Source organism: Macaca mulatta, chromosome 14 (genome assembly GCF_049350105.2).
Source record: "Macaca mulatta isolate MMU2019108-1 chromosome 14, T2T-MMU8v2.0, whole genome shotgun sequence".
Classification (NCBI taxonomy): domain Eukaryota; kingdom Metazoa; phylum Chordata; class Mammalia; order Primates; family Cercopithecidae; genus Macaca; species Macaca mulatta.
Genome location: NC_133419.1, coordinates 8,313,265 through 8,328,144, shown reverse-complemented (window position 1 = coordinate 8,328,144; position 14,880 = coordinate 8,313,265). Strand labels below are relative to the sequence as shown.

General features: G+C 43.3%; 1 protein-coding gene and 2 long non-coding RNA genes across 9 annotated transcripts in view; all 3 read left to right on the top strand.

The window, feature by feature from the left end:
* The window catches only part of PACS1 (phosphofurin acidic cluster sorting protein 1), a 172,156-nt gene that overhangs the window by 17,012 nt on the left and 140,264 nt on the right, over window positions 1–14,880 (top strand). Inside the window, exon 1 of one of the 7 annotated variants that reach the window (XM_077962232.1) lies at window positions 10,753–11,114. The exons of the other annotated variants lie outside the window; for them this stretch is intronic. The gene's annotated coding sequence lies outside the window, so the exon portion shown is untranslated. Of the gene's footprint in view, window positions 1–10,752; window positions 11,115–14,880 lie in introns of those variants that run through there. 7 annotated transcript variants of the gene reach the window in all.
* The window catches only part of LOC144334134 (uncharacterized), a 53,103-nt gene that overhangs the window by 11,153 nt on the left and 27,070 nt on the right, over window positions 1–14,880 (top strand). The gene's annotated exons all lie outside the window — the stretch shown is intronic.
* LOC144334135 (uncharacterized) lies at window positions 6,269–9,113 on the top strand. The gene is made up of 2 exons (XR_013403587.1): window positions 6,269–6,610; window positions 8,192–9,113. It is a non-coding gene; the product is annotated as an uncharacterized LOC144334135 (long non-coding RNA).

The following is a 14,880-nucleotide window of genomic DNA, read 5'->3' as shown; positions in this document are numbered from 1 at the left end:
TGTACATGCACAGGCTACTTCCAGGGCCCTATACCTAATTAGAAAAACAAAAGCAAAAACACCTTTTTTCTTTTCCCTCTCACTCTGTCTCACTCTGTCTGCCAGGCTGGAGTGTAGTGGTACGATCTCAGCTCATGGCAACTTCCACCTCCCAGGCTCAAGTGATTCTCATGCCCCAGCCTCCTGAGTAGCTGGGATTACAGGCACACACCACCATGCCTGGCCAATGTTTTCATTTTTTTTTGTAGAAACGGGGTTTCACCAGGTTGGCCAGGCTGATCTCGAATTCCTGACCTCAAGTGATCCACCCGCCTCTGCCCCCACAGTGCTGGGATTTCAGGCATGGGGCCAGGCCAAAACACCTTTTGAGCACATGTTTTCAGGGCCTTCTGAGGCTGTGTCATGGAAATAACATGGGACATGTTTGAAATGTCATGTACACTCAGAAAAGGACATATATAATAAGCACAACTTGATAAATTTTCATAAACTGGACATATATAACCAGCACTCACATCAAGAAACAACATTATCAATTCCCCAGAACATTACCATGTCGCCTTCTAATACCACGCCTCCCACTCCGCCAATGATAACTCATTTCCTAATTTCCAACAGCATGCATTAGTTTTGCCTGCTTTTGTACTTCACACAGTGGATGAAGTACAAAAGAACACTTGTTTTTGTTTGTTTGTTTGTTTGTTTTTGAGACAGAGTCTTGCTCTGTCTCCCAGGCTGGAGTGCAGTGGCATGATCTTGGCTCACTGCAGCCTCCGTCTCCCAGGTTCAAGTGGTTCTCCTGACTCAGCATTCCCGTGTAGCTGGGATTACAGGCATGCGCCACCATGCCCCGCTAATTTTTTGTATTTTTAATAGAGGAAGGGTTTCACCATGTTGGCCAGGCTGGTCTTGAATGCCTAACCTCAGGTGATCCACCTGCCTTGGCCTCCCACAGTGCTGGGATTACAAGCGTGAGCCACCGCGCTCAGCTAGGAACACTTGTATCTAACTTCTGCTGCTCAACATTATGTTTATGTGATGCATCCACCTTGTTGCAGGGAGTTTTAGTGAGTGTAATCTTATTGCTGTGTAGTACTATATTCCAGGGTGTGAGTATATCGCAGTTTGTGTAACCAGTCTGCTGTTGATGGCCATATGGGAGATTTCCAGTTTGGGCTATGCTGAATAGTGCTACTGTGGGCATTCTTGCACATGTCTGTTGGTAGACCAGAGCACTCGTTTCTCGAGTATATACCTGGGACTCAAATTGCCAGGTTGTTGGTTATATGGACAGTATATTCAGCTGAGCAATATATGAAAGTTGCTGTTGCTGTACATCTCCACCAACAATTGTTTTTTTGCCTTTTTCAAGGCAAAGAATCGGGCTGGAGTAAAATGGTTTCTCCTATGGCTTTAATTTGCATTTCCCCAATGATGTTGAGCACCTTTTCATGTATTTGTTGGCCATGGGGGTATCCTCTTTTATGAATTGTCTGTTCAGGTCGGTTGCGCATTTATCTATTTTGGTTGTCTCTCTGTTTCTTATTTACCTTCAGGAGTTCTTTTTCTCAAAAATATCTTCTCATACTCTGTGGGTTCCTTTTTTACTCTTTATATTTATTTATTTATTTTTATGACATGATATCATCAAGCAACCTTTTTACTCTTTTAATGGTTTTTTTGATGAACAGAAATTCTTAATCTTATAATTCAATTTATCAGTTTTTTCCTTTGTTTAATACTTTTTATTTTCTGTTTAAGAAATCTTTGCCTACTCTAGGATCATGAAGATGTCCTCTAATGTTTTCTTCTGAAACTTTTATTGTTTGCTTTCCACATTGAGGGTTCCAGTCCATCTGAAATTGATGTTGTATGTGTTGTGAGGTATGGGTTAAGGCACATTTCCCCTGATATGGATACTCAACTCTGTACCATTTATTTATAAGGTCATCCTTTCCCCACTGCACCATATTGTCACTTTGATCATAAGTCCCGTGACATTTTACGTGTGGTTCTAATTTTAGGCTTTCTATTCTGTACCATTGGTCAGTCTGTCCATCCTTGCATCAGTGCCGCCCTGTCTCAGTGACTGTATCTTTATGATAGGCCTGTTACGTTAGTGTGTCTTCCCGCTTTGTGCTTTTTCATAATTGCCTTAAGGTAGTGTTTGCCTTTTGCATTTCTTAGAAATTTTAGAATCAGCTTTTCAGTTTCCTTAAAAACTTCTCTTGGGGGAGAAATTTTATTCAGGATTACATTGATCTGTGGATTGATTTGCAGAGAATTGAAATCTTTAAAATTGAATCTTTTGATTCGTAGACATATGTCCCTTTATTTAGGTCATGGTTTTGCATATTTTAGCATAGAAGTATTCTGCACCTTTCTTTAGATGTATTCTTATATATTTGATATTTTTAAACCTTAAAGCTAATTTTGTAATTGTAATTTTGTATGCTTTTTCTTACAGAGGATTCTTTTATAAGCTGTAGGGCCTACAAAACCTTGTTCTGTCCCTGGGCGGAATGTTTTCACTTACATGAATGTTGAAAATCATGTGGGAAGCTAGTCATTTCTTAATTGTGCAGGACTTGAAGGTTCCCACAACTGTGGGTTGTAGGATGTTTGGCATTCTTATTTTTCCCACCACGGAATGTCAGTGAGTTCTCAATCATTGTGACAACTCCAGAGGCATTACCACCACGATCATTCTTTTGAGACTCAATTGTTAAAGACATTTTGCTCTTATTATGACAGTTGTTATAGTCCATAAATGTAAGCATGCTTGAATGCCCAAGTGGGTGTGATTTTTTTTGCTTGTTTGTTTTAGGAAGAGACCTAAAATAAGTCAACAGTTTCAAGTGTTGCCATTTATTAATACAACCCAGACTTTAAAAATTAGCAAATGGTTAATCTTCACAGACTTCTGTTTACAAGCTTCCTGGTAGAATGTATTGAATACTGGACTTGGAACCAGAATAATTAAATCCTTCTTTTAACAATTAGAAACTCTGATTTGGGGTCCATGACCTTTTGAGCTTCAGTCTCCTCCTCGAAATAGAAATAAATAAAAATAACTGTCTAGCTGACTACTCAGAGTTCTTGGGATGAACAGACTAGACGACTTATAAATGCTTTGTATCTCCGAGCACTATAGAAATGCCATTGGTGGCCAGGCGCAGTGGCTCACACCTGTAATCCTAGCACTTTGGGACGCCAAGGCGGGCGGATCACAAGGTCAGGAGATTGAGATCATCCTGGCTAACACGGTGAAACCCCATCTCTACTAAAAATACAAAAAGTTAGCCGGGCGTGGTGGTGGGCGCCTGTAGTCCCAGCTACTCGGGAGGCTGAGGCAGGAGAATGGTGTGAACCCGGGAGGTGGAGCTTGCAGTGATCCGAGATCGTGCCACTGCACTCCAGCCTGGGCGACAGAGCGAGATTCCGTCTCAAAAAAAAAAAAAAAAAAGGCCGGGCACGGTGGCTCAAACCTGTAATCCCAGCACTTTGGGAGGCCGAGACGGGCGGATCATGAGGTCAGGAGATCGAGACCATCCTGGCTAACATGGTGAAATCCCGTCTCTACTAAAAACAAACAAACAAACAAACAAAAAAACTAGCCGGGCGAGGTGGCGGGCACCTGTAGTCCCAGCTACTCGGGAGGCTGAGGCAGGAGAATGGTGTAAACCCGGGAGGCGGAGCTTGCAGTGAGCTGAGATCGCGCCACTGCACTCCAGCCTGGGCGACACAGCGAGACTCCGTCTTAAAAAAAAAAAAAAAAAGAAATGCCATTGGTATAAATTCATGTATTTGTTATATTTGTTAACTCTTCTTTGCTAGGACTGTGGGCATAATTACCAAGAGGAAACCTTCTAAATAGTTTGGATTCACCCAGTTTGGGGTTCTTTGAGCATGGACGCTTTAGCCATAACTTACAGAAAGTGGCTTTTCTTTTCTTTTTTTCCTCCTCTCCTCTTGTCTCCTCTTCTTTCCTTTTTTTTTTTTTTTTTTTTTTTTGAGATAGGGTCTTGCTCTGTTGCCCATGCTGGAGTGCAGTGGCATGATCTTAGCTCACTGCAGCCTGAACCTCCCAGACCCAAGCAATCCTCCCATTTCGGCCTTGGAAGTAGCTGGGACTACAGGCCCATGCCACCACACCCAGCTAATTTTGTTTGTTTTTTGTAGAGACAAGGTCCCACTGTTGCCTAGGCTGGTGAACTCCTGGACTCAAGCTATCTTCCTGCTTCAGCCTCCCAAAGTACTGGGATTACAGGCATCAGCCACCGCACCTGGCCTAAAAGTAGCATCTGTTTTCTAAAATTGTATGTATATAGGAAGGCAACAAGAGCGCTGGTCTGTTGGGATTCCTATGTCTTAATTCTGGTTTCGTAAATGAAAGTAGGCAAACCACTCACTTTCCAGTTCCTTCGTTGTCTTACTGCTTAGAAATGCTCTGAGGAGAAAGAATCACTAAACAGTTTGATGTTCCTCAGTGAAAGGTACCAGATGAATATAGGTGATACATTATTATAATTAAATTTTCTTTCATATAAATTCACGATAACCCTGACTTTCCAGCCAATGGATTGAGAAATCCTTGGCCTGTTAGTGGATAAAAAGATAATGAGAACTTGGAATGTAAGTTGTGAAGGAGAAGGATACAGTTTTTACAATTTTAATATGGAATTTCAGTATGATTTCTCTACCCCAGTAAATCTTAGTCTCTTTAATTAGCATTACATTTAGCATGCAGATTCTTATGAAAGGCAAATGCTCCTTTTAATTGTGTTTTTGTTTCATTTGAAGTTTCAGCATTTGATTGCTTTCCTCCCTGGTTTGTTTTATTTATTTATTTTTTGAGACAGAGTCTCACTCTGTTGCCTAGGCTGGAGTGCAGTGGTGGATCTCAGATCACTGCAACCTCTGCCTCCCGACTTCAAGTGATTCTCAGGCCTCAGCCTCCCAAGTCTCTAGGATTACAGGTGTGTGCCACCACACCAAGCTAATTTTTGTATTTTTAGTAGAGACGGGGTTTCACCATGTTGTCCAGGCTGGTCTTAAACTCCTGAGTGTAAGCAATCCACCCATCTCAGCCTCCCAAAGTGCTAGGATTATAGGTGTGAGTCACCACGCCCAGCCTGGTTTTATTTTTTGGTAGTCCAAATTCCCTGGTAGGTTTTTTTCTCGTTGTTGTTTTGAGACAGAGACTTACTCTGTTGCCCAGTCTGGAGTACAGTGATGTGATCTCCGCTCACTGCAGACTCAACCTCCCAGGTTCAAGTGATTCTCCTGCCTTAGCCTCCCAAGTAGCAGGGGTTACAGGCACACGCTACCACGCCTGGCTAATTTTTGTATTTTTAGTAGAGACGGAGTTTCACCATGTTGGCCAGGCTGGTCTCAAATTCCTGACTTCAAATGATCCACCTGCCTCGGCCTCCCAAAGTGCTGGGATTACAGGCGTGAGCCACCACACCCGGCCTCATTATTGCTTTTGTTTTTAATCAAAGTCATACATATATTTTAGAGAGTCAAGTAGTTCTACAAGACTTATTTAGAAAACAATCTTTAGGTATATCTGGTGAGTTCCAGCTGTCGAAGACTCTTTGGCTTTTCCATCAGCACCCTCATTTTCCCAATAAGTTTGTAATTTCTTTTTTTTCTTTTAATTTTTGAGACAGAGTCTCACTCTGTTGACCAGGCTGGAATGCAATGGTGTGATCTCAGTTCACTGCAACCTCCACCTCCCGGGTTCAAGGAATTCTTCTGCCTCAGCCTTCCAAGTAACTGGGATTACAGGCATGCTCCACCATGCTCAGCTAATTTTATTTATTTATTTATTTATTTATTTATTTATTTATTTATTTTTTTGAGATGGAGTCTCGCTCTGTCGCCCAGGCTGGAGTGCAGTGGCGCGATCTCGGCTCACTGCAAGCTCCGCCTCCCGGGTTCACGCCATTCTCCTGCCTCAGCCTCCCGAGTAGCTGGGACTATAGGCGCCCACAACCGCGCCCGGCTAATTTTTTTGTATTTTTAGTAGAGACGGGGTTTCACCGTGGTCTCGATCTCCTGACCTTGTGATCCGCCCACCTCGGCCTCCCAAAGTGCTGGGATTACAGGCGTGAGCCACCGCGCCCGGCCAATTTTTTTTATTTTTAGTAGAGACGACATTTCGCCATGTTGCCCAGTCTGGTCTTAACTCCTGACCTCAAGTGAGCCACCATGCCTGGTTTTCTTTTTTTCTTTTCTTTTCTTTTTTTCTTTTCTTTTCTTTTTTCTTTTTTTTTTTTTTTTTTTTTTTTTGAGATAAAGTGTTTCACTGTGTCACCAAGGCTGGAGTGCAGTGATGCAATCATGGCTCACTGCAGCCTTAACTTCCCAAGCTCAAGTGATCCACCCGCCTCAGCCTCCCCAAGTGCTGGGATTAGAGGCGTGAGCCACTGCACCCAGCGCGTAGTTCTTTCTTTTTTGTTTGCAAGTATTTCATTGAAACGTGATATAATTTGCATATCCATTCTCCTGTTGATGGACATATAGGTTCTTTACAGCTTTTGGCTTTTATGAATAAAGTTGCTATGAACTTTTTTTTTTTTTTTGAGACAGGAGTTTCACTCTTGTGCCCAGGCTGGAGTGCAATGACGTGATCTGGGCTCACTGCAACCTCTGCCTCCTGGGTTCAAGCAATTCTCCTGCCTCAGCCTCCCTACTAGCTGGGATTACAGGCATGCGCCACCAGGCCCGGCTAATTTTTTGTATTTTTAGTAGAGATGGGGTTTCTCCATGTTGGTCAGGCTGGTCTCGAACTCCCGACCTCAGGTGATCTGCCTGCCTTGGCCTCCCAAAGTGCTGGGATTACAGGCCTGAGCCATTGTGCCCAGCCGCTATGAACAGTCTTATACAAGTGTTTTTACAAACATACATTTTCATTTCTCTCTCTCTCTCTCTTTTTTTTTTTTTAATGTAGAGGCAGTCTCGCTTTGTTGCCCATGCCGGTTTTGAACTCCTGGCTTCAGGCAGTCCTCTTGCCTCACACTCCCAAAGTGCTGGGATTACAGGCATGAGCCACCACGCCCAGCCCCATTTTCATTTCTTTGAGGGTACATACGTTGGAGTGGAATGGTGTGTCTTAGAGTAGGTGTATGCTTAACTTTGTAAGACACTGTCAATTTTTCAAAGCGATTGTATCAGTTTACATTCCCACTAACTGAGGCAGACAGATTGTGAAGTGGCCCCCATGATCCCTGTCTCCTGGTATTTATGGCCTGGTAGTCCTGTGCCCTTGGGTGCAGGTGGGACCTATGATTGACTCCTCACTAATAGAATATGGCAGAGGTGACAGGACGTGTGTGGTCATGCATACCTGATTATTCCAAGTCAGACTGTAATGCTCATCTTGTGAGGAGACTCTCTCCCTTGCTGGCTTTGGTGCTGTGTTGTGAGCTGCCCATGGAGAGGGCCGTGTGGCAGGGAGCTCAGGGCAGCTTCAGACCCACAGCCAGCAAGAGGCTGTGACCCTCAGTCCAGCAGCCCACAAGGAACCGAGTGTTGCCAACAACCATGTGTGCTCGGAAACAGATCCTGTCCCACTCAGTTCTCAGATGAGACCATAGTCTCAGCCAACACCTTGATGGCACCTTATAGAGGACCCAGCTAAGCTGTACCTGGGCTTTTGACTTACGGAACCTGTGAGATAATAAAAATTCATTAGTTTAAGCTGCTGCTAAGCTTTTGCTAGTATTGTTATGCTACAGTAGATAACTAATACTAGCAATATAGTTCCTGTTGCCCTATATCTCCACTGACATTTAGTGCCTGTCTTGTAAATTTTAGTCATGTTAGTGGGCATGAAATGGAAACTCTGAGGCTTTAATTTGCATTTCCCTAATGGCATTGATTACCTGCTAATTGGACATTTGGATACCTTCTTTTGCAAAGTATTTGTTCAAGTCTTTTTCCTGTTTTAAGAATTGGTAGGCCAGGCATGGTGGTTCACACCTGTAATCCCAGCACTTTGGGAGGCCAAGGTGGGCGGATCGCCTGAGCTCAGGAGTTGGAGACCACACTGGCAACGTGGTGAAACTTCGTCTCTACTAAGATGCAAAAAATTAGTCAGGCATGGTGGTGGGCACCTGTAGTCCCAGCTACTCAGGAGGCTAAGGCACAAGAATTGCTTGAGCTAAGGAGATGGAAGTTTCAGTGAGCCCAGATCATGCCACCGCACTCCAGCTTGGACTACAGAGTGAGATTCTGTCTCAATAATAATGATAATAATAATTGGTATTTTTAAAATAATTTATTTGTAGAAGTTCTTTATATATGACAGGTTAAATTCTTTATCAGATATATGTGTGTGTGTCTGCACGAATGTGTGTTGTATGTTTGTGTGTGTATCTGATAGAGTTTTCTTCTAGTCTGTGATGGCGAGGAACTTGCACATTCCTCTTACCTCATGCAGATTTCCAAACTGTTCACATTTTACTGCATGTACTCTGTAGTGCTATTTCTCTCTCTAAATCAGTTTTTTCTGGGTCATTTGAGACCATGTTATGCACATGCTATCCTAACACCCTTAAATATTCCAGTGTTTATTTTCCCCTAGTTAAGGGCACTCCCAAATAACTACTACGTACTCCTTTAAGTCAGGCAATTTGCAGTGATAAAACCCTATTGTCCAATCCATTAATCCCATTCACATTTTGCTGCCCCAACTATGTCTCATTTCTGTTTCGTCCCAGGATCCCAGGGAGGAGTGTGCATTGCACCTAGCTGTCCGTGTCTCTTCACACCCTCCAGTCTGGGATCATCCCTTTGTCATCCTGGTCATTCTTGTCCCCAACCGTTAGATGCTCTGTAGGATGATTGGCAAGGTGGATCTTGTAGTATTTCCTTATGACCAAATTCAGGTCATGATTTTTTGACAAAAGTATCACAAAAATGATGCTCTAATAGTCTCAGCACATCACATCAAGGGGCACGTTCTGTTAACCAGCCCTGTTCCTCTGTTGTTGGCCCTCATCACCTGCTCGTGTTGGTGTCTGCCAGGTATCTCTGTTTTTCTTATTGTAATGCCATTGTTTTTCTTTTCTTTTATTTCCTTTTCCTTTTCTTTTTTCCCTTTTCCCTTCCCTTTTCGATGGAGTCTCACTCTGTAGCCCAAGCTGGAGTGCAGTGGCACAATCTTGGCTCACTGCAGCCTCCGCCTCCAAGGCTCAAACAGTTCTGTCTCAGTCTCCCAAGTAGCTGGTACTACAGGCGCATGCCACCACACCTGGCTAATTTATTTTTAATTTTTTAACTTTTATTTTATTATTTTTTTGAGATGGAGTGTTGCTCTGTCGCCCAGGCATCAGTGCAGTGGCACGATCTCCGGTCACTGCAAGCTCTACCTCCCAGGTTCACGCCATTCTCCTGCCTCAGCCTTCCGAGTAGCTGGGACTACAGGCGCCTGCCAGCACGCCTGGCTTTTTTTTTTTGTATTTTTTAGTAGAGATGGAGTTTCGCTGTGTTCGCCAGGATGGTCTCTATCTCCTGACCTTGTGATCCACCCTCCTCGGCCTCCCAAAGTGCTGGGATTACAGACGTGAGCCACCGTGCCCAGCCTATCACTTTCTATACATTTATCTCTTTTTTCGCAGGGGGTTGGGTTTGAGGGCAGGATCTGGCTCTGTCACCTAGGTTGGAGTACAGTGGTTCAATATCAGCTTACTGCAACTTCTGCCTCCTGGGCCCAAGTCATCCTCCCACCTCAGCCTCCTGAGTAGCTGGGACCACAGACATGTGCCACCACACCCAGCTAATTTTTGTATTTATTGTAGAGTTGGGATTTTGCCATGTTATGCAGGCTGGTCTTGAACTCCTGAGCTCAAGTGGTCCACCCACCTTGGCCTCCCAAAATGCTGGGATTATAGGCATGAGCCACCATGCCTGGCTTATATCTATTTTTTTTTTTTTGAGATGGAGTTTCGCTCTTGTTGCCCAGGTCCTGAAGTGCAATGACGCAATGTTGGTTCATCGCAGCCTTGGCTCACTGCAACCTCGGCTCACTGCAACCTCTGCCTCCTGGGTTCAAGCAATTCTCCTGCCTCAGGCCCCCGAGCAGCTGGGTTTACAGGCATCTGCCACCATACCTGGCTAATTTTGTAGTTTTAGTAGAATTGGGGTCTCGCCATGTTGGTCAGGCTGGTCTCGAACTCCTGACCTCAGGTGATCCGCCCACCTCGGCCTCCCAGAGTGCTGGGATTACAGGCGTGGGCAATCACGCCTGCCTTTTTCTTTATATAGCTTAAAAACCATGTATTCAGACTGATCTCTTAAGTTCCAGTGTAACATTTTAAGATTCTCTCCAGCTTAAGCCCTTTGCATGTTTGTAAGTACCTCTTCCAAGAGTGAGAAACCTGGCTTTCGCTATCCTCAGTATATTTACTTATTTACTCCTTGTAACTGGTCTTCCAACGACCCTGACCTTGTCTTCTGTCTGCCACATCTGTACATTGCCCTCACACCCCCGCCCCAGCACCCTGTGTCATTGAGCACTAGTAGGTGGAAGCAGGAAAACAGACATGTGTAAACTTCGTAACAGTGACTCATAAGACAATAGAGGTGGAAAGCAAGAAGCCGATTTACTCTGCAAAATCATTAGTATTTGTTCCATTATCTACTGTTGTGTAAAAAAGTCTCTCCAAAACTTATCACTTAAAATAAGGGCAGAACTATTTTGCATACAAACTGTACTTTGGGCAGAGCTCAGCAATAATACTCAGTTCTCTCTGCAGCACTCAAGTGAGGTGGGCTGATTCAAAGTCGGAGCGTTTGGGGGCGGAGGCTAGAATCTTGTGCAGGCTCCCTCACCCAAGTGATGTCTGGCGGTTGATGCCAGCTATTAGCTGGGACCTCCATGAGAACTGTGGCTGGAACACCTGTAATGGCCTTTCCACATGGCTGCTTGGCTTCCTCACAGTACAGTGGCTGGGTTCCAAGGGCAGGCATCACACAAGCAAGAGCAAGCCAGTGGAAGCCTCAGTGCCTGGCCCCCTGCAGCCTGGAGAGTCACGCGGCCTCATTTCTACTGCATTCTACTGGTTAGAAGGAAGTCACTAAAGCCAGCCGTATTCAGGGGGAAGGTAATTTGTTTCCACTTTTTCATGAGAGGGCTGTCAAAGAATTTATAGATATGTTTTAAGACTGGCACAGAATTTTAAAATACACTATTTTCTGGAAGAATGGAAGATTCATTTGTACAGTTGCATTTGTTCAGTATTTTTAATTCATTTTGTTTAAAAGTTTTAAACACTTACATCTACATAGGTATGCTTGCCCCATTTCCCTTTCTCTTCACTTTCTCTTTTTGCAGAACCCTCCTGCCAGCTAACTCATGCATGCATCCGTTCATGCTTTTCTTCATTCTTGTGTGATATAGAAATGTATATACACATACATACAGTGGGTTGGGAATATTGTTTTTAAAAAATAGAATCACAAACTAATTTTTGCATCTTGTTTTTCTGAACACCTTAGAGAAATCCCTGTGAATCAAGAGGTTTCATTCTAATTTGTTCTTTTTAGATGCTGCACATACTCTTGTTTTCTGATTTGGTTATTTGATCATGAGGGGATAGGATACTCGACTCAGGGAACAGGAATAGAGAGAGACAGGCTTCACAGAAAGGGTAGTCAGGAATGAGAAAGAAGAGGAGTACTCGGTATTCCTGGGGTCTTCAACCTGATGTGTCATCGAAGCGGGTGGGAAGTTGGGAAAATGGCGGTGGGGAGGTGTGTTGGTTGGTTTCAGTGGGGAAATGAGTATTTTTTTATATGCACTAAAATTACCTACCAGACAGTTGAATACATAGGAGCAGGGCGTGAGTCTAAGGATAGGACTGGAGTTGACAGACAAAGCTATAAATGGAGACGGTTACTGGGGGGAGAGCTGTGTCTCGCTTAGCATCACTTGCTGTTAGTGGTGGGCCCAGACAGCGACTGAAATATTTTCATTCCAGACCAGGGTCCAGTGTATTTATACTTGATACATTAAATTCTGATCTTTAAAAAGCTGTCAGTTTTTTAGAAGGAGAGTTTTTATTTTCATTTTATATGGTGTGGGCTGAAGAAATCTTTTGCTAAATATAACAATGTGAGTTTGCTAGTCTTTCTGAGGCATTGAAGGCATTTAAAATTTGAAACCAGAGCTACCTGGTGGGAACATCCTTGATCTCTTCTCCAAATCAAACCAACCTAGGCCACGTGTAGTAATTAGTTCAGTTGAATGGCTGAAGAAGGATTTATTTGCCCCTTTTATGTTACAGAGGAGATCTGCAGTACAGCTCGAAAAGGGATACAGAATGAACAGGATAGACATGTGATTCTGACCCTGATAACCACTCTGCTTCCATCAGGTTTACTGTTATTATTATTATTTATTATTTATTATTTATTTTTTATTTTGAGACGGGTCTCACTCTCTCAGCCAGGCTGGAGTGCAGTGGTGCAATCTCGGCTCACTGCAACCTCCGCCTCCCAGGTTCAAGTGATTCTCCTGCCTCAGCCTCCCAAGTAGCTGGGACTACAGGCACGTACCACCACGCCAGGCTAATTTTTCTATTTTTAGTAGAGAAGAGGTTTTACCATATTGACCAGGCTGGTCTGGGACTCCTGACCTCAAGTGATCTGTCTACCTTGGCCTCCTAAAATGCTGGGATTACAGGCCTGAGCCACTGTGCCCAGCCAAGTTTACTATTATTGTTATTAAAAATACTGATGGCCTTGAAATCAGTGTAAAATAATAATGTCATCTTTTTAGGAATAAGAATATTGCTCTCTTCATGCCCACCAGCTGTAGGAAATTTGAGGGAAATGGTTATTTTCTCCTTGTAGGTTGGATTACTGAAGCTCAGAGTGAGATGACCTGTGAGTTTTATTTATTTTTATTTATTTTATTTATTTTTGAGACAGAATCTCACTCTGTGTGCCACGCTGGAGTGCAATGGCACCATCTAGTCTCACTGCAACCTCCACCTCCCAGGTTCAAGCCATTCTCCTGCCCCAGCTCCCCGAGTAGCTGGGATTAAAGGCGTGTGCCACGACACTGAGCTAATTTTTGTATTTTTAGTAGAGAATGGGTTTTACCATGTTGGCCAGGTCTGGAACTCCTGACCTCAAGTGATCCATCTACCTTGGCCTCTGAAAGTGCTGAGATTATAGGCATGAGCCACCAAGCTTGGCCAACTGTGAGTTTTATATAAATGGTACAGTTGAAATGATAAAAGTCCTTAAGATTTAATTTTGATTAGGGGAAGTGAGTGAAAGGTGCCTCTCTTGCTGGTTTTCCCTGTAGTCTGTTTGGTTTGGTCTTTTTTCAGATAAGTTCAACAGAACCGTGGGATGTCAATTATATGTAAAGTACATGGAGAAAGCTGCAAGGATGTGTGTGACTCAGGCCTGTCGTTAGAGAGCTCCCCATTTTGGTATGTACAGCTCACTGCAAGACAAAGCAGATGAAATAAGTAACAATTAGAGTTACATGTGAGGTAATTTAGGAGAAAAGGGCATTAGTTCCTTTAGAATCTGGCATTTGACCTGGAATTTTTGTTTTCAATTTTCTGTTTGGATTTTTTTTTTTTTTTTTTTTTTTTGAGGCAGAATCTGGGGCTGGAGTGCGGTGGCATTATCTCAGCTCACTGCAGCCTCCACCTCCCGGGTTCAAGTGTTCCTCCTACCTCAGCGTCCCTAGTAGCTGGGATTACAGGTGTGCGCCACCACGCCTGGCTGATTTTTGTATTTTTTTTTAGTAGAGACAGGGTTTCGCCATGTTGGCGAGGCTGGTCTCAAACTCTTGACTTCAAGTAATCCACCTGCCTCAGCCTCCCAAAGTGCTGGGATTACAGGCATGAGCCACCATGCCCAGCTGGAATTTTTTTTAAATGTACAAAAATAGAGAAAGGTGTGTGATGAATCCCTATGTACTTATCACCCTGCTTTATTATCAGCTCAAAGGGCAGTGCTGTTTTATGTGTGCCCCATTCCTTCCCCCTACTCCCGCCCCCAGGTTATCTTGAAGCAAATCTCAGATGTCATCACATTTCTTTTGTAATAATTTCAATATGTATCTTCAAAAGATAGGGACACTTTAAAAAATACATAACCACAATACAATTATCTCTCCTAAAGTAATTAATAGTAAGTCCTTAATTTTATTTGATTTGCAGTCACTTTAGTTGGAATTTACAAAGAGAAGATTTTAGTAGATGGTGAATGGGAGGAAGGGAATTCAGATAGAGGGAATAACACATGCAAAATCAGGGACCATGTGTAAGTGAAAGGTAATAAAAGTCTGATTTAGGGCTGTGGCATTGGGCGGAAAGGAAATTACAAATATCAGTCGCAGCAGGGGTAAACTTAATGGAATTTTCCAGTCAAGGACAGCATGTGTATCTTCCTTCTATTGCTGGTTAATAGTAGTCATTTTGAACCATATAGAACAGGATTGACAGACTATAGTTTGTAGCCCAAATCCTGTTCTCAGTCTGTGTTTGTTAATAAAGTTTTACTGGAATCACACCCATTTGTTGATGTATTGTTGTGTATGACTGCTTTCATCCCACGGTGGGCAGAGTCAAGCAGTTGCAGCAGAGACTCTGACCTGTAAAGCCCCAGATACTTACTACTATCTGGCCCTTTATAGAAAAAGTTTGCCAACCTCTGATCTAGAAGAAACTGGGCCCTGGATTTAGTGCTTGCTCTCAGAGGAGTTGAGTAGAATGTATGGGTTAGAAACAACCATGTCTTTGTGATATATAGGGGTATACAGGAGTCAGAAATAGTAGATTTTGTTTTGCTCTGTCTTTATCATTCATTTTATAGCCTGTTAAAGTAAGTGTAAGAATCTCTCTG